The sequence below is a fragment of the Fringilla coelebs genome, assembly GCF_963513975.1.
Source record: "Fringilla coelebs genome assembly, chromosome: 18".
NCBI lineage: Eukaryota > Metazoa > Chordata > Aves > Passeriformes > Fringillidae > Fringilla > Fringilla coelebs.
In genome coordinates, this window is record NC_140044.1 from 13,626,542 (window position 1) to 13,653,464 (window position 26,923).

Here is a 26,923-nt window from a genome sequence, read left to right on the forward strand (position 1 = left end):
AGCTTCCAGAGAAATTAAAAGACTGTACTATTACATTAAACACAGTCATCACTCTGGAAATACCAATTTACCTCTGTCACCTATTAATTTTTAAAACACATTTCACCTCAGAATCTCTTACCAACTGAACTCCACTGCAAAACGAACAGCCTGCTGGATACACCTTCCAGAGCACTCACTGCATCTCTGTCATGCCCTATTCCCTCCTTCCACACCATCTCCCTGCTCAGAACCTAATGCAAACCATTCCTGCACCTCTCTGGGTGATCCCCTCTCGTGGGGCTCAGCTGCTGTGGCCAGGGAGCTCCTCTTCAGCCCTGAGCCCCCGCTATGCTCTGCTTTGGGCAGCCACCAGATGGGATCCCAATGTAGAGCAAACACCCCCTGCCAGCTCCCAAGCACTTTTCTGCACACAGGACTTCCAGCAAGGAAAGGAAAGTGTTAGCTCAGGATGCTGCTATCTGTATCGTGAGTCAAAAGACTCCATTTATGAACCTACAGCTGATAACACCACAAGCAGTTTATCTAACCCCAAACATGTTCAGCCACACCAAGTGTGAAAATTGCCATTCACTTGTGTTAAAATTTTAGAAGTTTAATAGTGATAAAATAATAATAAAAATTAGGACAATAAGAATTTGGACAATCAAAATTAGGACAATAAAAGACAACAAAAAGGCAAAGAATTATGGACATCTGGGTGCTTTTGCATTCTGCCACAAAAGCACACCTTGCTAACAAAGGATTAACCCTTAAAAGCAATAGCCTGTTGCATATTCATATATCTCATACATGATTTAAACATTCCTTTCAAACTATGGGTATTTCTGCTTAACTTCAACTCCCTCCCCCCCCCATCTTTTAAATCAATTGCTGAGGTTCTTTGAAGTCTGGGTTGTCCTGATAAGGAGGTAATAATTCTTCTCTTGGAATTTTGGTGTCTTGTTGCTGTTATCTCTGTGCAAAGACTTTCTTGATTATCTTATCCATTCTTTGAGCTAGTTACAAAAAGTATCTTACACCACATAGTTTCTCTTTTAAAATTATGTTATAGCCTAAAAACTAAAGCTACCACACTACTTTTTTAAAGGAGATTAATACAGCATAACTTTCCAACATAACACATATAGTACTCACTTTAATATTTGTGAAGAGCCAATCAATCATACAATATGCATTTTTCACACCAAGGAAACCAGAATTTGTACAAGGAGATCAGGTCTCAATATGGCAACTTTCTTTTTGGAGGCTGTGATTTGAAGCAAATGTCTGTGACAGTGACTATAGAAATTGTAGCCCCACAGGTGTTTGAAAGTTGTGAAATGGATCATTCTTGCATCCTGCAGCTTGCTGGTGCCAGTGTTTCCTGTTGCAAAATGTCACACCATCAAAAACGGTAGTAATGCCTTGCTCAAATAGTATTTGGTGTTATCAGTATAGTTCAATGCTGTTACTAAATTTCAGATGTGAATCACACAGATTTAATTCATGTAAGAGTGAAAAAGATTTTAATGTAAGTTTTTAAAAAGTTGCCTAAATTTAAATGATTTAGAGAGCAATTTTTAATTCTGCTCCTGTGACTGGTTGTACCAACCTCCCTGAGTATCCTTTATGCTGTATGAAAGCAATCAGATCACATCTAGACCAGCACAAACACACTGGATAGTCTGAAGGAGTTTGGATTTACAAAAGAGCTGCCAGGTCCCACCTGGAGAAATAACACTGCACAGAATACACCTGGGATCCCTGAAGGGGATCCCTCTTTACTGAACTCCCACACTAAGCATTTACACCACACAACACTCATTCAGAAGCACGTGTTAAAGCCAACTTTGATTTCTAACCCAGCAAATACACTCATTAAAATTATTTTAGTAACATTTGATCATTTTCATTGAGAATATACAAAGAAAATCTAGCAGCTTAACCAGATCTGAAATGAATGTCCTGCAAACACCCACTGAGTTAACACATGTGGAAGTGTAAATGTCTACGATGGGAGACACAGCCTTCACCAACAACCAGCTTAAGGAAATTTCCAGGAATATACTGCCTGCCAAAACTTCTAAAAAAAAAAAACTGTACTACACATTGCTTAGTTCTCTCAGCTGCTAGAAAGTTTCTAATTATTTTTGAACAATAAAACTTACAGACTTATTTTATTGTACTCTTGCTAAAATCTAGAGGCTGCACAGTTATGGTAAGCTTCTTTAATTAACCAGGAAAAGCAGAGTCCCAGAGGAAGAAGAAGGAAGCAACAATCTACCTCTGCCCTGCACTTCAACATCCCTACCTCTCTTTCCATGTTTTCCAATACCTTGACTCCAGTTCCTCTTCTACCCCCCTAAGTGCCTGCTGAGAAAGACTCCACAAGCAGAATAGCTGCTTCCATGTCAAGCTTCCAGCAAGGAATAATCACAGAAAACACACTGCAGCTTTTCTCTCAAATGGGCACTATTTTAAGTCCCTTCACTACCATGCATGTATATACTTTATCTGGATTTTTCACAACTCATAGAAATTTCATCAACTGCTCTACCTCTATCTCCATCAGTTTTTAGCTGGAATGGATTAGTAATTTACAAAGTCTGTAGTGCAGCACACAGGAAAATGGGAAGAGAGCAGGTGGAATTATGTACCCCTAATTCTGTTAGGAAACTAAGCTAAAATATACTGATTAGCCAAAGAAGACTTTGTGGTGATTAATGAACTAGACTTAGAAGGAAGCAAAAGAGAATGCAAAAGGCACTAATGCCATCAGTCACACATATTCAGCTATTGTCCATTTACACGTAATTTTTAACATTTTACTCCTCTTTATTTATGTAACAAATACACCAAACAGATTTTGTTGTATGTAAAAAACGACTCTATTAAAAGCTGATGATTTCAACTCAGAATCAGCCTAGGGATACTTGAAAGTCTAATCACAAAATTTAAAAACCACTCCTCAATCATTATTAAGTACCTTCATCTAGTTTTAGTATAATGGAAATAGTACTTAGGAATGTGAAAAGCAAATGTCTTTATAAATTCAATGTAATGCTACAAGCACTTTCACAAGTTAAAACTGTCATTCCAAAGCTGAGAATGCATGTTCAGGTTTTTTTCTGCAGTAGAAAATCAAACACATCTTCATGGATATTTAGGGACTTTGTGTGGTTTGGGCTGGGTTTTGAGGTTTGGGGGGAGGTGTTTTTTTGTTGGTTTTTTTTTTTTTTAAGTTGGTGTTTCATTGTTCTGGTTTTGTTTTAAATTATAGCAAACTACTATTGCCATTTTTCTCCCAGATGCTGCAACTCACTTCCAACAAACTGTCAGAATCTGAAATTTAGGAACATCAGCTGTAAGGTCTGAGAGCTGTGACAGAATGATTGGGGCAGTGTAATGGATGTTCAGAGCATGATCAGGTAAGTATGATTTTCTCAGAAAAGAACAAGACAAATTGTTTGGCATATAAAAAGACAAAATAGAGACAGAGTATCTTCTTGCAACTAAAAATAAGCCATTGAAATAGTTGTCTGAACCTCCTCAGTGCATACCTGCTCCAAGAGAGGTTTGGTTCTATAACATCCTACAATAATATGTAAGTTATTAGATAAATTATACTCAGCTTCATAATTGCATGTACCATTGTTGGTTTTCAGGCAGGTTTGAACAAACACTGCTTAAAATAAACCTGCCTCACAGCAGGAAACTCAGACCACACATCCTTTTGGTCCTGTTCTCTGAATCCCACCTGCAGTGCTTTCCCAGCAGCTCCCCCCTGGTCTGACCCAGTGCTGCTGGGGTATTTTCACCCAAGACAAAAAATTTCCACCACAGTTTACAGTGCGAGAGGTAAAAGAAGGAGGGAGTGCAACCCAAATACTTCACTGGGAGAAAGGAAGACAGCAAAGGAGGATCTCAGTTATTTTTCTAAGAAATCACAAGAAAGCTGCTTTTATCCCCACCCTTTTTTAGTGCTTCGTGGTTAAACCAAAGGAAGGGAAGAGCTGGGCAGGAGCTCCTCAAACCACAAAATCAGGGAGTATAGACAGAAAAAAAATTCTATCAACAGATTGAGAGACCTTCAGTGTCACACCAATTTAACTTGGGCGACTTTATTCAGCACTGGAATTTATCTGGTAAGGAACCAGTTTACTGAAGAAAGTAATTTTGTTTTGTATTTATTTGAAAGGAGAGACTGAGGTGAGAATGAAACCCTGTGACTGTATCACACACGCATAGCTTTGGAAATATGTTGGCACATGCTCTTTTAAAAAATACTGAAATAATTGCACATTGTTGGCTGCTTTAAGTCTTATGTTTAGTAATTAATTTTAAGAATAAGCTAAGCTGCTCTTTGCAGGTGTTCCTATTCAAAGTACATTTGCAATTTCAATAATGGAGAAAGAAAATCTGCATAATGAAAAAAATTCTATTAACATACCCAGTAATTTAAAAAATGGTTTTGAGAACCTCACTATGTAACAGGACTACAGACTTTTGGAAAAAAGCATGAAATATACACAATTTTGTTCAAAAAACTGCATGTAAAATGTAACACGTCCCTTTTATCAACAGCACATGATAAATACACGCACTTTTCTGTGTGTGAGAAATTACAGAAATGCTTCCTCTCCTTCCCCCCAAACACTGAAGCCTCTCTTTAACTGAAGGCATGCATACTGTGGAAAAGGTTTTTCTCTTTAATGTTAGCCGTAACTCCACAGTGAGCCCAGACAGAGACAGGGAGTTTGGCAACTTACTTGCTTAGCAAATTTGCAGTTACTTGAACTGTTTAAGATTTCATCTTTAAAGTAAAATGTGGTTTGACAAAGCTGGTTTTAGTGGTTTACACATTTTTTTCCCCTAAAATAAGTTTTAAGGATGTGGTCAGGTTTCCCAAACAAGTCAAAAGACAGAAAAGGAAGAAACTGCTGAGTAATCAACTAAGGAAAAAAGAATAGACACAGATTATAAGAGCGTTGAGTACACGTTGGAAAGGGAAGCAATTATGAGGTTTGCATCACAGGATATTTACATAAGGAATGGATCAGAGAGGTTTAACACAGAATGCAGCCTGGCTCCCTTTGGCCATTACTCTGCAAGCAACACTACATACATTCACCAAGAAGTCTGGAGGATCCAAGCAGTCTGTGCCAGAATACAACTGCTGGAATTTAAAACGCCCAAATTGGTTTTTGTACAAATGTGAGATACATGATGGGTCTGAAAACAGGCTGTGGGCTGGATTACTGAGCTGTGTGGTCCTGTCTCCCCTGCCATCAGAGCCAGCACAGGCACAGGTCCCTGCAGCCTCCATGCTCAGGTTTTCCAGGTACAAACCAACATCCATCCAGCTGCTCTGAGAGAAACAAGAGTGATCCTGACTGAAAGATAAGACTGGAGCCAATTCAATACACGGGCTAAAAATATGTTTGTGGGGAATACAGTGTAATCGGTTTGGGAAGCAAACCAAGTGACATGACCTTCAGAGGCTGCAAGGAGGGACAAGCAAGATATATAAACCACAAAACAAATGAAAAAGAGGTGCCCAACTTCTTTCCTGGCCCTACAGTACACTTACTAATGAGAAATCCTTGATGCTGAAGTAGAAGCTTCATCTACACTCCTGTCTTAAAATTGTATCTTTTTTTTCATATCTGAGCCATATATACAATATATATGATCTACTGTACTCCTGGCTCAACACAGGAATCACTTTCTTGTTACAGCTCCTTACAGATCATCATTTCTGCACCCTTTTCAAGGACAGTGGTATATGAAGAGTCAGAAGTTACACCTTCTCTAAATCAACAGGTCTAATTCTACAAGTGAGATTATCTGAATCTGTTCTCTAGAGCCACCATTCTGAACTTTTCTATTGAATCTTTTACTGCTACGAACAAATGTACCTTATAGAGAATATAATGAAGATGCTAAATTGAGATGAACAAAGTAGGGATGAAAACATGCATAAATCAGCTAAACAAAAGATAAAATGGCTTTGATTGATAACAAAGGGCACTTCTTGCAAGAATAAAACAGGAGTGTTTGTGTCAAGGTCAGGATGCCTTTACTCTGATAAGACTCCAGCACAGATGCCTGACCAGCAAAACAGCCCGTGCTTCAAAGAGGAGAGTGCCAACAGGATTATGTCACATCACATATGTCATTCCATTTCCTGTCAGCCCAACAGGAAAACAGACTGTAGCTTTAAAGATATGGATATTCCAAATAAGGAAAAAACCAAGCAGCATTAGCCTTCACTGAAGATTTATGGAAGCTGAAGTATGCCAGATTCTGGAGCAAAGGACTAGCAAAAAACAACTCTTGACTCCCAGAGGATATAAAATATCCGTATGTGAAGGAGTTTGTTATCACCAACAGGAACCTGGAGCACAATAAACAGTGACAGACACCATTAGCTCCATCCTCCGCAAAGCACGAAAGAGACACCGGCCATTCCACCTCAACAGAAATGTTCTGGTGTCTGAGAGTACACAAGGGAGAGCACGAGTTAATGAAATGTATGAGAGGGTATAAGCAGTGTGAGATTTTAAAGATAAATATCACATTAACTGTGGTAAAGAGAGTGAGACTCTTTACTCTGTAAACTCAGTATGAGTTTTGTTTAACTAACTCCCTGTGACCTCAACACAACACGAATGATGAGTGTGACACTATATTGATATACACAACGGCATCAAAAAATGATTGTCACAAACAGATCTTAAATTTACAGCAGCAAATGCTAAGAAATTACATACTATCAACCTTAAACACCTTTTCTAGAAAACAATTATTTACGAAAAAGTAATCCTCAGTGCAGATTCCTTGTTCCTAAGTACCTACCACTTCAAGAGAGAACTGAGCATGGGAAACTCCTCTGAATCTGAAGTTCTTAAGTTGGAAATGTTGAAAAACATTGATCCTGCCTACCAAAGCAAAGACATTTCCCAATGAAAGGCAGAATAACTCTGGAAACATTGTAGGCAGACATTCAGTGATACTTACTTTAACTTTTCCCTGAACACCTGGGATCACCAGGTAGGGTTCCTTGTGCAAATGGCACAGGTTAGAAAAACTGGTCTAACAACTTCAGCCTGAGGAGAAAAATGCTTCCAACACTGCTTGCAGTCCAAACTAAACTGTCTTCATGCCTCCCAAACTGGAGACTTACAGCAAAATTATAGAGAATGCAGTCATTAGCATTTCTCTTCAACAAGAAGCCTGCTTGTAAAACCTGCACCTCAGCAGAAATAGTTCACACGACTTTTTTTTCTACACACATGTAGCATTTGATTCTGAATAAAAGAATGGGAAAAAGACAATGTGTAAAGAAATAGAACTGCAATATAAAAAATTCCAAGAAAGACAAGCATAATTTGACAGTTTTTCACACTTTCAGTAGTACATCAGAAATTCCCCAACCACAAGCTGTTCTTAGACTAAAACTGTGGCAGGCAGGACAAAAGGGATAAAACCGGCATTGCCACCAACTCAGACAACTTCCCAATGGATTTCCTTCCTAATTAGGAGGATGTTAGCTTTTACTAACTTTTAAGAAATGCTCAAAGAAGGGAAAAAGGAAAAATGTACATGACCACCATATGCCTTTTGCTTCATTTCCAAAAGCCTGGCAAGAGCAGACACTGCAGAGAGCTGCACAGGATAATTAAAACCATTTGTAAAAACAAAGAGATGGTCTATTTTTGTTTCAGCCATTTCCTTCTCATGGTACAATCCATTTCAAAGAGGACAACAATTCATATATGCAAACCACTAAGCTAAAACTGGTTCACTGCTGTAATCTTCAAAATACAGCAATACTTAAAATGGCTGGTTCTTAAATGCTGCCATTGGAAAACATCTGTGGAACTTGGCATGCATGGTAACCCCCAGTACACAAAATTAAACTAGTATTAAGATGACAGAGAAGAAGGCAGTGAAACTGGAATAGTTGTAAATCACTACCACAAACTGAAAAAGATTTTTGAATTACTGGATTTACCCATATTAACTGGACATTAACTGGATTAACTCCTGTGTTTTCCAAACCACTGCTTTTAGAAATTAATTTGGGCCTTTAAAATTCTTTGCAAAAAATCTTTGGTAATCACATTGTTACAACACAATACTGCACTGACTCAGAACTGTTTCATTCTAATGCTTCTGTGATGAGGTTTCAGGAAAATTTCCCAGTGGGAGTTCACGACCAGAACAAAGTCACAATCTGTGGAGTGGAAAGGTAAGTAGTTACCTTGCTACCTGCACAACAAGACAAATTGCTTTTCATTCAAGAAACCAGATATTCAAGCCTGTTCCTTTATAGATGAGAATTCCCAGGTGTTATCATGGGCTGGCAACATACAAAGTAAAAGCTAATTCATAGGGGTCTGTGCTCTTTTATCTAGTTCATGATGGGCAAAACTCTTTCCTAGGTCCCCTTTTCTGGAAGGTCAAGAGATTTAATTCACTGCTGGCTGCCTTTTCTCAATGGACACTCCTAGAGGTGTGAGCACACAACAGTCTTACTTATCAAACACACCTAATTGTATTTGGTTGAGGAGGCAGAGTGAACACCTGGCAGCCAGCCATGGCTAACCCACTCCACTGCTCTGCTGCGACCATCACATTTCTTACAGAATGGTTTAAATGAAGTCCAGCTTGCAAAACTCAAACTAAACCCACAATCTGAAACCCACCAGGTGACAGTATTTTGAGCAGAGAGTTTATGCCCTTAAAAAGTGAAAAGTCCTAGAATTGGGAATGATTTGACTATACAGTGAATCAACTTCTCAGAATGAGAAATACTCTCCTTCCATAGGCAAATACCCTTTTAGCATCTCCAAAATCCCTCTGACCTTAAATATTCCTGTTACTGGTACTGTTAGATTGTAATTCTAGATCTCTAACAAAAAAAGGCATCAAGGTCTAGCAATGAGAACTCTTATATCTTGTAGAAATAAATTACAGCTTCCCCTCTTAATTCTTCCACTTCCTTGCCCTGTAAACCATGTCCTACATGGACTTTTGAGGAAACAGAAGTTAAAGAAATATTCTGTGCTGTATCTTTAGGGATATCCTTCCTCAGAAATTAGACAGACTGAAGCAATGTAATCAACAGCATGTATTTCCCTAAAAGGCAATAAAACATTTCGTATTTCACTTTAAAAAAAACACAACAGTTACATTTTGAGGTTTCTATAAAGAAAGTACCTAGAAAGTATAAACAGTATTTTTTCAGTGGTAACCTTGGAAGAGAATTTTCTCCAGGGAAATGCACACAGTGTGGCCAGACACTTCCAAGCAGTTACTGTTAAACTGCTCTGACATTAACCTGACCAGGTATCTGAGAACATTTAGTGCTTTCTGTAAACTGCAGCTGCTCGATAAACACAATACCCTACAGCACACAGCCTCAGTTATGGCTCAAAAGCAACATCCCACCCTGGCTGTAAAAATACATGTATCTGTTTTGTAATTCAGAGATCAGGTTTCCCAACTCATATTTTATCAGAAAGGACAACTTTGAGCCCGAAGAAGCACTGAAGAGAAGTACCACGAGGTAGTTAACAAAACAGCTACCCAAAACAATAATGTTTTGTTCCATCTGCCCTGTCAAAGCTTATTTAGCCCTACAGGCATATTTAGCCTCAGCTGGCTCAGAGGCAGAGGGGCTCCTACAAAGCAAAACTCCCAATCTTGAGCATCTCAGTCAAATATTCAAGGTACTACTCACAACAGGTTATTTTAGACCTTACCATGACAGCAGGCAAAGGAATCTTCTGAAGAACTTTACCCGAAGTCCCTTCCTGACTGTTGCTATGGGAAGGGGAAGGAAAGAATTTATCTGGAGGCCTCTGCTTATCACTGCTTCAGCTGCATGACACAGTAGTGAGAAGAGACAGTCACACAAATCCACAAGCTATAAGCTACTTATTCATGTTATTCAATTAATTTTTGATTAGGGCAATGAAATAATCTTAAAGTGATCACTCAGAAGAAAAATATTAAGTCAAAATTTTACATTATTTCTCCTTCTTCAGGCAATTTTCTTACAACCTATTAACTGATGACTGCCTGGAAGAGGTATTTCAACAGTTTTCCTGCAATCCAAGAAGTTAGTAGAAGCAGTATGGAAAAGCACAAATTAACACATATATTTAAAACAAAGGCATTCATGGATTAAAACCATGAAATATATAACACATGAACAAAACCTGAAAAGATGAAAAGACACCAGAAAAAGCCCCACAATTCTGCCTGTTATGAAGCACTGAGGAAATTAAGGACAAGGAGACAAAGTACACAGAATAGGCACTGACTTTGAAGTCAGAGTACCTAATCTTGTGAAAATTTTCACTGAGGATGAGAAAAGCATGCTTGGTTTAACTCTTGGAGATTTCTGAAAACAGTCTTAACAAGTGCCAAGCTACATTTATATCTTTACCTCTCAGACCCTTTCCATGTATTTCTGCTATTCCCTATGTTGTGCACTTAAGCAAAACACAATCTAAAAAGGATCTGAAAATAACATAAATGAAAATGGGCTACTAAAAGAGCATATTAGGATATCTTAAAACAAGACTACATTCCTAGGAATTGCTTTCAATTTCTTCTTTTTATTTTTTTTTAATAGAAACAAACAATAATTTGGGCTGGAAAGGGCCTCTGGGGGTAATCCTGTCCAATACCCCCCAAAACAAGGAACATCAGTGTTAACCCAAACTGTTCAATTGACTTGTAGAAATGTTCACTGCACTCAACTAGGAGCAAAATACAGGTTATAATAAAGGCATCTTAAGAGATATTCATGTTTGCAGGTACAATGACAACAAAGTGAGTGGCTCTGAGGCTTTACACAAACACATGCTATTTTACTAGGGCATGAATGTGCATAATGCCTTCCATCCTTAACATGCCAGCCTTTCACATCTCCCTGCCACACTGCTGCTGAAACCTACCAAGGAAATTAAAACATATTAAAAATGAAATTACAAAAAGATACATTCCTTAGAAATTTTATTCCTCTTGATATTGACAATAACATCGTAAGAGATTGCTCACAGTCAGATTGCTTACTTCTGTCAAAACTTCATACCACAAATCAAACAGCTTCTCTAAAACCACAGGAAAAATCTAACAGTTAAACCAAACAGCCCAAACATTGAACATGACAAGATTTATTTTGTTACATGACTTAATTCTTAGAAGTGCAATAATTTTTTCAGTGTATGCTTGTACATCCATTTCAGATGGTTTTCAACTGAAAGATTGAGATTTCCAAGCTAACTCCTTTGGAAGGATTCTCCTGCTCAGTTTTTCAGCTACTCCTTTAACACCTTAGGATGTGTATTTCCCTGCACCTTTTATTAATAACAATCCATATAAATGCTTCACTTACTCTCAATATAGGTGGGGGGTTTTTTGTTTGTTTCTTCTTGAAGAATTTCACTGCTACCTCATTTTCAACACTTGTTCATATATTACGCATTCAGAGAAAATTAAAAAAAAAAAAGAAAAAAAGAATAATAAAACCTGTATTTAATACTAAGACTACTTCAGCTTATCCCAGCTAATTGCATTGTCATATGGCTTCTAAGCTCCACTGTGGGAATTATTTGCCAAAACAGATTCTTATTTTCTTACAGACCCATTTTCCCCTCCTGTACTGGGATTTTCCTGAAAACTCTGTGCCCACACCTTTCAGAATTACTGTAGTCAACCTGTCTCTTTTTTGCTGCAGCCCCTTTCACAATGGCACAGCCTTTTCCAGTGATGGAACTCCCCCATGAGGATTTGCTGTGCCCACACCCACAAGCAGTGCAGTACAACAGGAATGGGACCAGGCAGGAAGGTCTGCAGACCTGAAACCCACATGGGATATGTTCTTGGAGTTTTAGTTTGGAACAGCTCCAGTGGAATCCCACAGTCCAACACGAGCAAGATCACAGGTTCCAGTTTAGTTTCACCCAAAAGCAACTCAGCTTCCTTGATCCAAGCTGATTTCACAAGTCAAATCAAGTGCAGTCTGTGAGAACATTCAGTGGATTAATTTCCAAAGTGCACTCCTTGTCCAAATTAAAACAATTAAACCACTAATGAAGATTGTTTCTTTTCCTGTTCTTTCTGCTGTGCATTCTGGCCACGAGGAAAACTTCCACAGGTCTCACATTCACTGACTCAAGTTCACTCTTTTTGCATTACTTCTGTTCTTCTTTAATTCCCTGCACATGGACAAGAGAATTTTCATGTGGGACCTTGCTGTGCCACTTTGTTTCTGAACTGCCACCTTTCATTCCATTCTGACAGTTTCAGAGGAGATTCTTTTTCAGAATATTTTCCTTTATAAAATCATAAAAAGGAAATCTCAAAGTTTCTCATCTCCATCAGTGGGACAGATGTGCTTTTTCCCTTCTTCTATGCAAAACCAAGGCTAGAAAATTGCTTCTACGAAACTACTATGAAGTTTTAACTGCTGTACTCTGGTCTAAGAAAAAATAGAGTGTTTATTCAAATAGATTAAGATTACATTTAGACTATATGTCTATTTAATATGAATGATCAATGCTGTAGGTAAAAAAAAAGGTCTGTCATAAAGCAAAACATATTTGTGTCATCAAACAGAGTAACAGATTGTCTCCCTAAGGCCTAAGTGATGAGCCAGACTACAGAACTGCTTGTTTCATATGGAAGGAGGAGCAGTCACTGAGTACCACTATCTGTGTAAGCACAAATGGTTTTTCATCACAAGGAGTATAAATGTCCAGAAGTATTAAGCATCTAGTAAGACTGTGAAGAATTGAAGTTTTTTCTCCTGTTCATTCTATGCATTAGAGAAAATCAGTGAAGCCCACTCTGTGCCACATTGAAGTGAAAAGTCCAAATCTGTGAGTGACTCTCCACATTGCTGGTACTGAAAAAAACAAATGACACTCCTTTCTTTGAAAGAGCAAGAAGGATGATCCAAGATAGACTGATCATCTCAGCTCCAGGGAGGTCAGGGAGGAAATTCTTGTAGGAGCCATTTCCAAACATAATGTGGACAAGAAAGTGCTTGCATTAGTCATGGCTATACAAAGAGGAAATAATATATGACAGACACAACAGCTTTCTGACTTGGTAGCTGGGATAACACCATGTCCTACAACATCCTCACACAAGGGGATGAAGTAGGGGCCAGGCAGGGCTTGGGGGTTGACTGCAAGCCTGGATGAAGAGCAAGGTTCCCAGGGCTGGGATCAGAGGTGCACTGCCCAGTTAGAACCCAGGCATAGGTGCTGTAGCCCAAGGGTACAGACTTGACCAGCACTGTTTAAGTTCCCCATTTATGATCTGGACCCAGCTCACCCTCAGCAAAAATGCTGATGGAACAAAAATTCCACAAGGGGAAGTGCAAAGTTCTGTACGTGGGGAGGAATAAACCCATGAACCAGTAAAGGCTGGGGGGCCTCTGGACAGAAAACAACTCTGCAGAAGACACTGGTGCTCTTGTACATCAACTAGCAATGCTTCCTCACAGTAACAACAAATAAAAGGGTTGTCAGCATCCTGGATTAGGAAAAAGCATCACTTGCAGCAGGAGAAAGGTGATCATTCTCTTTCATTCTAATTCTAGAATTAGAATTAGGCTCCCCACTCTCCCAAATCAATAGTGACACAGATGGACTGATGTGACACCAGCAAAGGACTATAGAGACAATAAAGTGATTGGGAAGAGGATGAGAAAGCTGGGATTGTTAAACCTGGAAAGGAGAATGATCAGGAGGATCTTATCAGTGTGTATAAATACTTGAAGGGTTAAAAGGCTGAAGGCAGACTCTCCCTAGCAGTACTCAGGGATGGGACAACGGCCAGCAGGCACAAATTAAAATACAGGAAATTTAGCTTAAAAACAGGGGATGGAGTAATTCATTTTTCTGTGGGGTGATTGAAGAGCAGAGAGCTTGTCAAGAGAGGTTAAATCACCATTCTCAGAGCCATTCCAAACCTGACTGAACACATTACTGACCGCTCTAACTAGCCTTGCTCTAAGAAGATGAATTTGCATCAGGCCATGTCCAGGAGTCTCCCCCAACTTCAGGTATTCTGTGATTCTTCGAGTTCCCTGAAACAACCTGAGTAATTCCTGCTGTACCTGTCCTGTTTTTCTTTTTGAGTCTCTGTCCTGTAGCAGATTCGTCCTCTGAAGAGGTTATCTATCAACATGGTCATTTAGGCTATTTTTTTTTCCAAACTGAGAATCTCTTTCAGTACTCAGTTATTAATACAGCTTAAGTTTTACTAGTTTGAATAGAAAGGCACAGATTGCATAAATCAGCATTGAACTTTCTTCAGGTTCAGTAATGTTCATCTTGAACATTAGGACTTTCATTTCTACAGCTTTTCCTACATCCTACACTAAAATTCAATGCACAAGTCTACACCAGGTATTTCTCCTCACTTTTAACAGCTACTTTCATTTCCCTTACTGCTGCTGTGTATTATAACAAACAGAGCAATACAGCTTTAGTGAACTTCCTACATGTCCAGCACTACACAGACCCAAGCGTTAGCCAGCTCCAATTAATGACAGTCAGGTTACATGAAACTGAAAGATAAGCAAAAGTCAACTGGTTCAACTGTCCCAACATAAAGCTGTTACTGGACACTTCATATGCACACTGGTTTCCTGGTTTATTTTAATTTTCTTTTGCCCCAGTAAGAAATCTCACAAAAAATTCACATATCACTGCCTTGGAGCCTGTGCTATCCCATCGTTATGAAAACAACATCAGAGATGAGAAAGTCATTAAATATCATGGGTGATACTCTGTTAATTCAAAAAGATACCATAATTTGTTGATGCTTTCATGTATTCCCTTCATATTAACTTATATGGCTATTATTTACCCAAGCAAATCTGGACAGTTACCTGTATGTTGCTCCCTATCTCCCCCACGTGTCTTTAAAGCCGCTGTCCTGGTACTTTCAATCGAACTAATTACTCTCTTTTACCTAAAAAATATCCCATCTGTGACAAATTTAGGCTGAAGAGTCACTTAAAGGATCCTCTAACAGTTTCTAAAAGCTTCTCCTAAGTGTCTATATAAATTAGTCCAAACCTCAGTGGGAAAGACTGGTACTGAAGTTTCACTTATGACACTGAAACTAAACAAACATGAGGCTGTCAAAAATCCCCACAATGTCTACACAGGTAATTTGATTTTGGAGGTATAATATAGCTGCATAGCATAACATAGCTGCCTTTCCCATCAGTGTGCTCTTCTACCACTTTAGCCTGACGATTTTCACATATCCACTGACCTTCCCTCATTTCCCAGTGCCTACATTTATCTTCCCTATGTCATTAGTACAGACATACCCACACAGCATCACAGCTCACACTACTGCTTTAAGTTACTTTCCAATTAAAATGGTGGAAATAGTCAACCTTCATGACCAAATTTCAGGAACTGCAGAACTTAATTTGATGCTTATGGGAAGAGATAAAAGACTGGTATCACTGGATATGTTAAGAGAACCACTTGAACTTTAACTAATTTGACACATTTTTTTGTGACTTGTCATCGGAAAAAAATCCATGGTTTTTGTATTACAGCTATTTTTAAAAGTACTTCAAAGACATTACTTTTGAAGTGTGCTCTGCGAATTGATGGGGGCAATCTAAAGGACAGACACCAATGGAAAGAATGGTCTTGTTTGACAATGAATAATAAGGCAACACAAAAGTAAAAGAATACATTCAATAAAACTACACTCTTGGCTTTAGCAACAAGCAAAAAGAAGCATGGTAATGCATCTAATAATTGCTATATGAGAGACAGGATAATGACTGAGAAAGATACATCACCAATTGTCTAAATACTCCAGCATCATCCAGAGCTCAGTCACTGGGAAGCCCTATTTTGCAGGAACGACCTGGAGAACTCTTCCTGGCAACTGGGAAAATCCCACGTGGTGCATCCAGCCACAAGTGAGGTCTCCAAATTCCCTGAAAATGGGTTCCAGTTTTTACAGGCCCAAATCAGCAAGTCAAAGTGACCTGATGATATTTTTAGCACAGAAACTCCTGGATCTGATGGCACACTTCCCAACCAGCAGGAGCCAGAGCTTGGCCAGAGCCAAGGCCTTGGCTGGGAGGGTTTTACCCTAAAATACCCTACAAACAAACCTCTATTCATGTCAGTTGGGAAAGTGTCTTAAAATGATACATTTCCAGCAGATAACTACACAAGGTTATAGAGAGCTAGCATAAGCATCTGTGTCACTTATTTTTAGCTAAATAATACTGATGGTGTTAGTCACATAATGCCCAGGGTTCATTTTTTAAGTTAACTCTGGCTGAGGCCTGCTGCTCAGGCCTAAGCACATCAAAATGTCAATAAGAAACATTTTGTCTGCTGTAAAGTAACACAGTAAAACAAAATATGAGGCCACCACCTTCTGTTTCACCATCTACCTTGCAGCTCAAGGGAATAAGGAACTTGTTCTGAAGGGAACAAGTCCCTTCAGAAGCAGTTACACATTCAGTTATTAACAGAGGGCAGCACCTAGAGAGGATTTCATAATCTCTGGCCATTAGTTTTACCTCTTATTTACAGCTCAGTGCTTGCTTCACATTATTTCCCCATTCCTTTCTCAGAGCTACATTTCATTATCAATGGTTTGTACACACACCTAAACAAACCTGCAAAAAGCTTTTAACTCTGGGGAATGAAAAAAATCCAAAAGCTTGACCATTCAATTACCCAATTACCTGCAGTCATTATTAAGAATGACAACTTCAGCAGCCATTACAGTTGTTGTACATGTTTATATGACTGTAAAATTGTACAGCTGTAATGTTTTTAAAAGTAGCTTCTGGAAAGACTGATATCTACCAGCAAAATGTCAATCCCGATCATCTCATCTGGAAGCCTCAAATAGAGCAGATGCAATTTCCAAAAGTGCAATGCTGGTGTCTACATAAACCTTAACAGGATTTTTCATGATGTTCTGTGCAGGACTGTCCAGTACACAATGCACCTTGTTTTAAGTGTCCAACAGCACCGGAGAAGGTTTAATGAGCAGAAAATTACCTCCCTCTGTGGGTATAGCAATGAAGAGAGCCCAAGACACACCTCCACTCCTTTGCTCCCAAGAACACACATAAAAAGGCCTGTGGAGCTTTCAGGAGATATTGCCCATAAAAACTTGCTAAACAGATTGTCACTGTAGGTACCTGAGCAATAAACGAAATTGAAACAGACTGCACAGCTCTGCAATTCAGCCTGGCAAGGCTCATCAAAGAAATGATGAATCATTCCCTACTACCAGCAACAACCACATATCTGAAATGTGCTGATGACTTCAAATCTCTTGAAAAAGAAAGCTCTTTGTCACTTGCTGCTTGTAACTGCTTCAGCAAAGTGGATGGTGTAAGGCAGTTCCTGTTGATTGACTCAGCTGTGGGAACAAGAACTGCTGAAGACAATGCGCTGAAATTCTGACAGGTAAGGTATGACTACACATGCACTGCCCCCTGAGAAAAATAAGCTGCTTCTCTGAGTATTCTTAAACAGTAGAATCAAAGAAACTAGAAGTGGAAAGGCAGTACTTGGAACAAAATGAAGTAATATTGCTGTGTGCAAAATTTAGTGCCAGATGAAAATAAATGTTGCATTTTTCCAAGCTAAATTATTTATTACTAAAGTAAATCCAAAAGATGCAATGGAAATTACAATTTCAGGAAAGGGAGAAAGTATTAAGATTATTTAAGTCAGCCCTGAGGTATCTGAAAAGTCTGCTACTATCTGAAGGTCACTGTCTTTTCCAAAACTCCAAAATGCCGCAAGCAAAACCTTTAGCTCCAGAGGAGTCGTCTTCATGTTTTCTGATTTCAGCAGAAGTCCATTACCTGCTTCCCAGGAATTTTTTACAAGTGACCAGATGGCAACATCAAAGTACAGCCATGGGTGGACAACAAAGCCATCCCAACCCCGCAAAACCTGACTGCTTGCTAAATTCCAGCTCGTGCCTCTCAGTAAAATAAAATAGAAACTGTAGGAGAAAGGTGGCCTGGAATTGTACCACTATTCCAGTATTCTCAACACTTCCATTAAACTTGGATTTTCTGAGGAAGCCCTAAGACTCCTTTGACGTTTATAAAAAGATAAAGCAGATGTCAGAAATATTAATTTTTCCAACTAAAGTAGTAAGTAAACTTCTTAAACAAAAGTTTCAGTCTTTACATCCTAGATCTTCTGTGTGAAAAACTGACAATTGCACATTAAATAAAAAACGAAAGAACAAGATCATCTTCTAACAACAAACATTGACTGTATCCTTCAATTTCAAGGGACTTGCCTTACTGCTGGGGTACAACTGGAAGCCCACAGGTTGGTGAAGAAGCACAGGACTGGCTCTAAACTAAAACTTGCAAGTGAACCAGAGGTAACTGCACCACCCACACATGTCAGCAGGGCAGCTATTGAGCAGTGCAGATGGGGAATTATCATCCTGCAGCTGGATACTGCCCAAGGAGTGAGCACCCTTCCCCTTGACACTCCCCTGTCTCACAGTCCTTCCCCACCTTCCTGTCAATTCTAGTCATAAACTGACATTCAAGGACCTGTTTAATCCAGGAAATCTTCAGGAAAAAACCCTAGGGCCGCTGATAACTGTGAAACTGTGTATCTTTTAAAAACAAAATAGTCATACTTTGCATGCCCTGGCACATTATTCTATGCAAGGAGAGTAATTTATTGTGAACACACTATACCATATATCCACCCCTTCATGACTTCCCTGGCCATACATCACGTGGAACACCAAAATGAAACCCACACACTGGAGCAAAAGAACAAGCTCATAGGGTTATAATGCTGGGCAATGACCACCTCAATCAGCAAAACATCCTTACAGATACAAACCTTGAGTCTGAACCATGTGAGAAGTTCTGACAGTTTTTTTCAAATTTTGTTCAGACACTTTATGTAGTTTGCATTATTGTGCGTGAGATTAGAAGTCATGAAGGCAGAAACACAGAATATGAAGAATAGAGTTTACTATTTTTAAAACAGGAAGTGAAATTCCAAAAAGCAAAGAAATCCCAGCTGTGACACAGTCTCTCTTAGATTAAATCTCATCCCTATTATTACTGTCTATTAAGTCCCCTCCTCTGTCACCTCCCACATCAGCCACCCGTAACTATGAACTTCACTTTGTTGGTGTCTTCCCCACTCAAACACAGAGTGCACTGGGCAGCTTCCAGCCTCGAAACAGGCATTAGTCTGAAAATATTTTCACCTCTAATATCCCCCTCAGGACAGTATTATTTTGTTCACATTGCAATACCCCTCAGGACAGTATCACAGATGTGAAAGCAAGACGTTGCTTAAATGTTATTTTTTTCTTTAATAACTCAAACTCTCAATAGTGCCTTAAATCTTGCAGTTCAGAGACCCTCATGATGAGTGGAAAAGAAGGGAAAGCAGAAAAAAGTCATGATAGGATATGCCATGCCACACCTCACAGGGCTATATTTAAAATCTTTAAACCTTGGAGAATATCAAATAAACCACCAGCAATGTCAACAGGTCTCCACATAGAGCAAATCCACCTGACCAAACCAGATTTCAGAACAGGAGTTAAACACCCTGATTCAATGGGTGCACAGGAGAACAATGAGAACACTGCTGCCTCACGACAGCTTTTTCACTGACCTCAACTCAATTTGGTTCAGGCAAATGTTTAATAAATGCAGTGTTGCCCTGGAAATTGGTCTTTTTAATATTCACCAAATGCCTCATTGTTATAAGGAAAAAAACAGATATTCTAAAATCTTACTGGTAAACTCAATTTAACATGCACAAAGTGGAACGTGCCAATTACATGCAGGATTACTGCCTGTGGAGCCTAAGTTTTCTTCTGTGTCTTTAGGTGATGAGCACTCAAATGGAATTAGAAATGTTACACGTGGTGAGTATCTGCCTGAAAACACAGGTGAGAGCTCTTTAGTTTGGGTAGCTATGGAAACTTTTTTCAGGTAGAGTGAGGCGATCAAAGCATCTTCCTCAGCATTTCCCTCCTCTTTCCCATTATCATTATACACGTTATTACCCCTTCAAACAGCTGGAATAAGAAACTGTTCTCAAGGCTTCATCATTGAAGACATCACATGCACTGGGTCAATCACAGACATTCAAGAACCAAAGCAGCTTTGTGATCTTTGAACTGGTGTCTTTAATGTTCCTTCCAACCCAAACCATGTTGTGATCCTGATACAAAAAGCAAGTCAGTGTCACAAGTCTCAGTATTTATCTTCTAAGCTCACAAATTCTCTTTTCTCTCATTTTTTTTATAAAGTGCCCTTCACATGCAGGATCGCCCAGGAAGTCTTAATCTGAATAGACAGGAAAGGGTGTTGAGGTAAAATCTGGTGAAAATATGCAGCTCACCACTTTCACAGAAGTTAGCAAGCCTGGTTAAAGATTAGGCCAAATACATTACCATTTTATGAACATTTTTATATATTGGTCAACACATTTCTTATCTAGTCTCTGAAATTATATGCTTACAGCAGTAGGAAATACACATGTACATATGCAAGGCACATACAATTGCAGATACAAGCCTTATTAAGAGAAATTAAGAGTGATCCACAGATCACTTAATTCAGGCTCTGATAAGCCAAAGTAAAAGAAAAAAGATTAAAGGTGACGAATCCTTATACAGAACAAACTTGCTCCATCTATCTGCTTTATAAATAGATGAAAAGAGCAACATTGACAGAGCAAAAACCTCAGGGTGTCAGAAAAGTAGAAGAGGAATATTCAGAGCAACAAGTCTTAATATATTCAAGTGTTTATGAAGCCAGCAGTAAATAAAATAAAAATCTGGATATCTGAGCATTCTAATTGTTAAGCAAGACTAGTGATTATTAATACATAATTAAAAGTTAGCTAGCACTGGGGACTGGGAAGGCACTAAGCACGGATACTGACCAAAAGCATGTTAAAAATTAACACAAGCCACTCTTCTGTGTCTCAGTCCATCTCTTCAGCTTGCTCAGCATTGCGCTTTCCTTCACTTTTTCCACTGAATGAGGCAAAGCTAAAAAGGGTAGTAAGTTATGAATGACTTGCCTGGGCAAAAGTTCCATCCCAATCACATGAAACTGAAGGGATCAAAGAGCCTATTTTATTTTTCTGAAAATTAACATGCTTCCAGTCACAAATTTTATATTCGTAATGCATATTTCACTGCAAATGGCTATTTATTTTATGAATTAATGGATAAATCAGAAGCAGACTGCAGACCTGTCTTACCATGTCTTTTTCTGTTTCAAGATCACCTTAATCTTTCACTTTTCTTTTCCTTAGTAATAAACTTTAAAAAGATTACTAGGTTAATACTTAGAAAGAAAAAATATGTCTAAAGGCTACCACTGAAAGAAAAATAGACCTGTAAAGAACAGAAAACTAAGAACATGAAGATTTTATACAGGCTGATGGCAACACTCCTCTTGAAAGCTCCAGCTTCCATATCATGGGCTAACAAATCCAGAACCTGAGACCTGCACATTTCAGGAAAAGAAAGGTAAGTCACCTAACTTTCAGGTCTTGATTAGAAACAAGGTTTCACACAATCAGATTGGAACAATCCACCTGAAGAACACAGGCCTTTTCTTGCTGAGCAACAGCACCATTTGAGTCTGAGCTCCAGCTTGAGAACCAATGGTGTAAATGCAAACATGACAGGAGTTCTGTGCCTGACCGAAACAATCGATCTCTCCCAGCAGCACAGTTGAGAATAGCTTGGGCAGGTGCATGGAAAGCAGGAATTATTGGTTCCTCAACAGGAGGACTAAAATAAAACTTAAAAGAAAAAACAAACTTAAAAAAAAAAAAAAAAAGGCAACATACTACCAAGTTTGAAAAACTATTTGAATAACCAGAGCAACAAGATGTGGTATTGTGTTTTCTCAGAGGAGAGAAAAAAACCTGCGGTGCTTTGGTATAGTAAAAGCAGAAATTCCAGGCATAACTTGAGAGCTGGTCATATGAAACAGGGCCTTGGCTTCTACAAAACACTCTTTCCCAGTTTGTTGCAATACTTTCATTTCTACTAAGTGTAATTTGCAATTCTTATGAAGAAAAATATCAATCCTTCAGCTCCAGCAACTCTGCACTACAGTAAAACCTGAGTGTCAGTCATGCAGAGAAATTGACCAAGTCTCTACTGCTTTAGTCTTCTGAGAGAAGAATGAAGAACCTTTCTCTCACCAAATTGTGCACACAGAATTAGCTCAGGTAACAGTCCAACCAAGCCCAAGAAGGACTGCCTACAGTCTTTAAAAATACTCAAGTTATGAGACAGTAAAACTAAATATCTAGAATACTCCCAAGCTAGACTATAATCATGGCTTGTCTAGTTCCTCTTCTGAGGCAAGCACTCACTTCAAAATGTTTCTGCAGCTGGGCAAAGTACAGTTACAGTAAGGAACTGTGCCCAACAGTCCTCTGGGTTATGCACACACCTTCACTTTCCTCAGCTGTGAGGGGACAAAGAAGTTCCTGCAATTACATGTAAGTACAGCAGAATGACAAAAACAAGAACATTACATGAAAATAACTGGACAGCCAAAAAGAAAAGCTTAAAAATAAACTCCCAGAAGTGTCATTGTTACCACATGCAAGGGGTTTTCCTTCTACTCTCACAGTGCAGACTCTTTTCCTTGCTTTTAAGAAGAAATCAAATTGATTTCATTGCTTGAAAAGTACTTCACTATGGCTGAATATATCTATCACTTTGTTTAAACAGCTTAAACTCACAAAAGATGCTTATTTAGATGCTATCATTGACTGATACTGATAATGCTGCTGACAAACATCTCTTTCACATGTCGTAAAATGGAATAAAGTTACTTTGTAAATCTCTCATGAAGCATTTTTCAAGCAGTCTATGACAAACCCTCTTAAAAAAACATTATAAATTTAATCTCCTCAAGACAAACACCATGCTACTTTACTGCCTTTCTTCCTATTACCTTATGCTGTAGGTTTCCCCAAACCATTTTGAAACTTAAAAACAAAGAAATAAGATAACTCATGTTTCATGTCTGTTTCACAACAGAAGAAACAGAACTTCAAGAAGGGAGAGAAAATTGAGGGAAGAAAAAGAGGTGATGCTGCTTAACTAATAAATTCATATAAATAATCTTCTCTCAATCTCTCTTAAGCCCCAAAATAACTTTAATCTGTAAGAAGCTTTCAAAGTTAGCACTCAGAAGTCTCAGTTATTTTCCACTCCAAAATTATCTCTCACATTTACTGTTGTTATTTTACAGACAAGAAAACTTACTTTGGGTCTGAATGCTACATATTATTCCAAAGATCATTTGGAGGTGAATGCATTCAGTGCAGTGATTAAACGTCAGCTAAATCACAACTAAGAAAGCACACTAGACATAGTCGACATTTAAAGAGCTGTAGTGAATAGCAAGGTAATTGTAATTAAATTACAACTGCTATGGACTTTCACTTCAAGAAAGCAGAAAAGAATTCACTTTTTTTTCAAACACTACATTTTTAAGCATTAAAATCTCAGAACCAAAGATGGCCTGTGATTCATGTTTCATTCTTAAACACCTGTGCCTTTTCTCAGGTAAATACAAGCAACTGCTGGATCTACTGTCACTCCCTCAGCAGAGAATGCCTTCTTTCAAATACCAGTCCAGACTTCTCTCCCCTCTTCTTCGAAAAGGTTGACAGGCAGGGTAGCAGAGACCAAGCTAAACAATGAGAAACTAATGACAATAAGCAGCAATATACTGGGAAAAGACAGTCTAAAATACGCTGGTTTCTGACTTCTTCAAGCCTAGCTAAGCTACAAAGGTAAGTTTTGCTGGGGATATTTCCTGAAGCATCAAGGGTAAAGGCTGCCACAACACAGGTATCCCAAAGGCTACACCTGCCCCTTTCTCTGCATCACACACAGATCAGAAGGTCTTCTGACAATTTAACATCACAAATTACAGTAATTAAAACAAGCTGAATTCTCGAATATTAAGAGGAAATTAGAGAAAGCCATCCTCAAACACCTTTGTCTGCTTTTATCTCGACAGCATTGGCACACAAGGTCAAAGAAAACCGGTGTGGGAGCGGAAGAGTTAACAGCCAGAACTTGTCCGTGTTTCCAAAATAGAGCGGTGGCACCAACGTTGCCATTCTGCCGTGTTTACAAGAGGGAACACAGTTCGGGATAAACCTCTGGCTGTAGTCACGCTTTATCGCTAGGATCCATTCCTTCAATGTCCGGCTGTACCCGGCCGAGATAAACACACCGAACGCCCGTACACCTGGAAGAAGCCCCGGGACAGGGGGGACACACACGGGGAGAGGAGGCTGTGCTGGAAGGGCTGCGGAAAGCACAGTCCGGAAGGGAGCGAGCCTCCGAGAGGGCGAAGGTTTAGGGGCAGATCCTGGCGACCAGGAACAGGGAGAGGCTGGCGGGGTCCGGCCGGGCAGGGACGCAACACTGCCGGGGACGGCTGAGGAAAGGACTCGGAACTGGAGGCACCGGGGTGCGGGCAGGTGCCCCCGGCAGCCACGGAGGGGCGACGGGGCCAGATAGAGCCGAGGTCCCGGGACCGCTGCCCGCGTCCCGGGGAGGGAGCGGTGCTGCCCCGCTCCCGGAGCTGCCCCGCGGGGCCCGGGGGTACAGAGCGGCGGGTCCGCCCTGAGCGAGCCCCTCCGGATCCGGGCCCGACCGCGGGGTTCCCGCGCCCCCCGTGTCTCCCCTCCGCCCGCAGAATCCCGTCCCCAGCGCTACCCCCGTACCCCCTCTCCACCCCCCGGCCCCGCTCCGCTCACCGGCCGCGGCTCCCCCGTCCCTCAGGTCCAAGATGGCAGCGCGGCCCGCCCGGCCTCCGGCAGCGACTTAGCAAAGTCGGGCGCGGCGTGCGCAGGCGCCGAGTCCGCCGGCTGCACGACAAGGACTACAGCTCCCATCGTACCCCGCGCCAGGCACTGCGCATGCTCGGCGCGGGCCACGGGGTCGAGAGGCAGGGAGGGGCCGTGAGGGCGCGGTGACGAGCGGGGATCGGGGGCCAGCCTGGGGGTGTTCATCCGGGGAAGAGAACGCTCCAGGGACAACTTAGAGCGCCTTCCTGTGCCTAAAGGGGCTCCGAGGGAGCTGGAGAGGGACTTTGAACAGGGAGTGAGAGGACAGAGGACAAGGGGCAATGGCTTCCCACTGCCAGAGGGCAGGGTTAGATGGAATATTGAGAATTCTTCCATGTAAGGCCCTGGCACAGGATTCCCAGAGAAGCTGCGGGTGCCCCTGGATCCCTGGAAGTGTCTGAGGCAAGGTTGGACAGGGCTTGGAGCAGCCTGGCACGGTGGAAGGTGTCCCTGCCCATGGCAGGGGGTGGAATGAGATCTTTAAGGTCCCTTCCAGCCCAAATCATTCCATGAATCTGTGATTCTGTAAACAGAGTATATGTGTGTGTGTGTGTGTATACAAGCACTACAGTAAAAATTTTGGATAGTCAAAGCAGCCCTGAGGGCTCAGCTGGTGCAAGAACACCTTGAGGAACCCAGGGCCATCCCTTGCCTCACATTACTGCTGTGACAGCAGCAATGGGAAATCTCTGAGAGCACAGAGGGACATCCTGGCTGACATGAGCCTGGAACAGTCAAGCAGCTGGGACATCACTGCTGTCACTGTCGGCTTTGGGACACAAAATAAAGCCCTTTGAAAATAAAATAACTTTTGTGATTTCAAAGTATCTGTTGCAGAATGATAAGCCACTGATATTATTTAACCTTTACGTGAAATCTTTCATGTTTTAAGTGTATTTTTTCTAACCTGAACACACTATTGCATAAGTGAATGCATAGAAATTACAGTACACTTCCTCTTTTGACTGTGAGGAATGAGAGAGTCTACACTCTGAAATCAGAGGAAAGAATACCCAATATTCAGAGAGTAAGAGAATATCCTCAATAATTCTTCAGAAAAATTTTACACTTTGCAAGTGCAAAGTTTAGCATTTTCTTACAACTGGTAGGGATGTGAAAATCCACCTTGTCTTCCATGCATAAACTCCAATAAGATCTCACAGCCACAATTAAGTGACTGTTTCTGTTGATAAGGCCTAAGCAAGTAAACAGCTCCAGCTGTTTCCCTGACAGAACAACACACACGTTTTGATGCCAATCAGCCATCTGTGGTTCCAAGTGACCAAGGTACATGTGCACATCACTTCAGGCACAGAAATCACTTTAATTCCAGCACAATGTGTGCTGCTCAGCTAGAGGCTGAGTATGGAAAAATCAGGAGCATGCGGCTTTGTCAGAAAGGTGGGAATTCATGGGAAGCAAGTTTAGAGCCAAGGTTACAGCCCAGTATAAGGACAAGCAAATTGATCTGCTGAAATGAGGTCTGGAGGGTTTTTTATTTTCTCTAAACATTTTCGATGCACTGATAAGTCTTTATGTTCCTTTAGAGATATTTGACCATGTACACATACATTTAAAGTTCCATAGTTTAAGTTCTATTCAAATTAATAATGATAAAAATGAGTTCTACAAGCCTTGCTTAACAGAGATTTCTGTCTCATGCATCACCTACATAAACAGTGGTCTCTCGTCCAGTTCCTGTCCTGGCCAGTGATGCTCTGGCTGACTACAGCTGGAGTTCCACATCTGCCCAGCTGGGCCTCCTTTGCAGTGGGTTTGTTGTCTTCCAGCTGGCATATAATGTTGGGGAAGATGAAATAGGAAAGCCTTATAAATATGATTGCCTGGCAAAAGATTTTGAGAATATCAAAACTATAAGCAAGATTGAAATGAAAGCAGCTTTGAGATACCAAGTCTTAGTTGTTCTGTTTTCCAGAACAACTGGAAAACAATGGTATGGCCAGCTGAAGGTAATCTCCTTTTGA

At 40.2% G+C, this 26,923-nt stretch overlaps 1 protein-coding gene across 4 annotated transcripts in view; it reads right to left on the bottom strand.

Moving 5' to 3' along the window:
• ITCH (itchy E3 ubiquitin protein ligase) overlaps positions 1-24,913 on the bottom strand; it is a 58,367-nt gene extending 33,454 nt beyond the window's left edge. For all 4 annotated transcript variants that reach the window (XM_084218072.1, XM_084218073.1, XM_084218071.1 and 1 more), the window contains exon 1: positions 24,849-24,913. The gene's annotated coding sequence lies outside the window, so the exon portion shown is untranslated. The remainder of the gene's footprint in view (positions 1-24,848) is intronic.
• Between the last annotated feature and the right edge of the window lie 2,010 nt (positions 24,914-26,923).